Genomic DNA, 3,021 nt, shown 5'->3' with positions numbered 1-3,021 from the left:
ATTGTACTTAAATGGAAAGGTTAAGTACTTTCCTGTACTTTGTAATTTGTGTCATGTATTTGATATCTAAATTAATAACTATATGCATAATAAATAATGTATTACAGGCTAGTACAATGTACCGATTCTGGATCAACTGTATTTGTGAGATGTACAAATACTTAAGATCAATGTCGATTTAACCAGCGCTACAATCTTAAATGGATGGAAATATGATTTAAATAATTAAGGATTATGTCACTTAATGTCCTTAAAAGTGTCCAAACTGCCACGTATGCACGATTTGAACTGTTTTTTTTTTTGTTTTTTTTTTAAATATCTGAAATTTAAAAAAAAATAAAAAAAGAAAATACAGTACAAATGCATTCAGAGATGGAATTTAATCTGCATGATGTATCCTTAACATGGTATTTCAAAAAACAAAACAGAAAACACTTTCAAATGCATTCATTTGCTCCATCAACAAATAAAAAGTAAACTGATTGAAACTTATTGCTGAATTCATGTTCCTTGACTCCAGCAAAATGGAAAACATCATGCTCAGCCCAGAGGCTCGAGTTGTTTTGTTGTTGTTTTTTTGCAACCAAAAATGAGAATAGAAGTTTTTTGTATAAACTTGTTCCTATAATGCTCAACTGTACTGAATCTATGAACAGAGAAAATTCTAATAATGACATGATAATACTGGGACCACAGAGAAACTTACAAGTAAAAACAATGTCATTCAAAGTCTCTGAGACCGACAGAGTCAAATTTAGATTAAAAAGGGGTTTGATGCAATTTGTGACAACAAAAAACTGTTCAGAATTATGGCAAAAAAAAAAAAAAACACGGCTTCACATTCAAACCATAAAGTGCAAAAATAATCGTCTGTGTTCTCAGTCATTTGACATAAAGGGAGAAAATGTTTTTCTTTGTTGACAGACGCATCTTAATAAGCAGCCAAAAGTTTCCACCTCTCCTATTTCTTCCGCTCACCTGATGAACAGGCATTTCAGATTTGTAAAATCAAAAAAAACACAATAAAAATAATACAAAATATTCTGTGTACATCAAGCACGTGAGAATTGGTAATACTGTGTACAGCGATCAGGTAACAAGACGAGTGAAAGTAAAGAGACAAACTGGTCACGGATCAGAAATCCAAAAATATTTGTACATACTTGGGCCCTGAATTTGAAACAGTGACCATGGTAAAGCCAAAAAAAAAGCCAAGTGTAAACAATTTGTAGCAATAGAAATGCAAGAATCCTGACTTTTTGAATCCACTAAAATCAGTGCATGTGGTTTTTTCTTTTTTTTGAAAATGCATCATGTTTTGTGGCAGATTTGAGATCTGATTCAAATCTTAACCGAACGTCAATGAGCCATCGAAAGAGGCAGCTTTTTGAAAATATTTAAGGTGGATCAGTCAAAGGAAAATGCAGAGAAAGTCCTCCTGAATAAAGCTTTTCTAATGTAAAGTATAAAAGAAAAATTAAAACCCTGAAGTGAGACGCAGTGTATAAGCACAGTAAAAAATGGCGGGAGTACACCTGCAATATAGCCTTTACTATACAAACAGCATATTGCTTGGTCAAAATGACATGAGTATAAAAGTAAAGTGTATAGTACAGTAATATTAATGAGCAAAGATCATTAAATACACTGCTGCAAAAAATAAAACAAAATAAAAACACAAGAGAAAATAAAATGGCGAGTCTATCTCTCAATATTCTATTTTTAAAATCATCTATCCAAAGAGCTGGAACATGTAAATGAGTTGCCTCTATCAAAAACAATTAAAAACGGACAAAATAATACAAAACATAATTGTTGCACAAACGGCAACAAGAGTGTGTCCGGCAGCTGCAGACGTACTCTTATTCAATTTCTATGATTCTGACATGAATGAAACTTGATCAAGCATAAATCTTTTTCGTCTTTTTTTGTTGTTGTTGTTGTTCCTTTTCTTTTAACGCATCCTATCCTTTTCTTGGTATAAACAAAATGTACATTTGGAGAGAGTGCAGTCTTTGACCAAACTCCCAAATTCACAGTTAGCAATTAGATGACAACGTTTGTCGGTATGGTGAGAATTGCACATATGGGGGGAGGGGGGGGGGGAGTAAGAGACGTCAGGACTACGTGATAATGACATGAAGCAGACTCCAGGGGGTGCTATAGTCTAGGGAAAGCTGAAGAGAAAACTATATTGCACATAATCTTAATGTTGGGACTCCTCCCTCCCTTCCTCCTTCCTTCCCTCCCTCTTGTGTATCTTTCTAAGCAGTTCCTCTTCAAGTCCCAGCAGGTGCAGTAAAGATGGATCTCCTGCTGAGTGAACTCAGAACAATCAACACTGTGTACTCATACAGAGCTGCCCATAAGGGCCGGAGGAGTTCAGAGTGACGGCATAATAAATAGGCAGAATTAAAACATGTCCACTGAGACAAGTCCACTGGTGTCAGTCGATGATGGAGTGAAGGTGCAGTTTGCCCTCGCTAAAACAAACACAAACTCATCCGCTGTCTTGGGTTTGCCGCTGAGCTGAGCGCCTGCCTCGGAGCTCAGCAGAGAGGCTTCGAGAGACAGTCGAGCCAAGTCCACAGAGGGGCGATGTTACACAACTGGAGCCATCGTGTGCTACTACAGTGGATCGAGTCGTGGGCGTCCGCATCCTGTGGTGTAGTACCGACTCAGTTGTGTGGGTCTTGAAAAAGGCATTTTCAGAAGACATGGCCTTATTGTAGAAACGGGCACCATTTTACTGTCCAGCACTTAAGGTTCTCAGTGGAGGAGAGCACCAGTGCGGCGCTGCTCGAGACAGTGGTGGTCTACTATGGTCTGTGAAACCTGAAAACACACACGCGTAAAATAAAAAAGGGCTGTCAAACATTTCATCTCATTTCATCACCTCGGCTTAAAACCCAGCACGCATACTGTAGTTCAGCCAATTATAAACCGCAGCACCACGAATACTGTAGCTGCCGCTTTCCTATTTAGGCATGCACAGTCGCATGCAGATACACGGATTCTGCA

The sequence above is a fragment of the Microchirus variegatus genome (assembly GCF_963457635.1).
Source record: "Microchirus variegatus genome assembly, chromosome: 5".
NCBI classification, from domain to species: Eukaryota; Metazoa; Chordata; class Actinopteri; order Pleuronectiformes; family Soleidae; genus Microchirus; species Microchirus variegatus.
The sequence above is the reverse complement of the archived record's forward strand: the minus strand, read 5'-3'. Positions refer to the sequence as shown.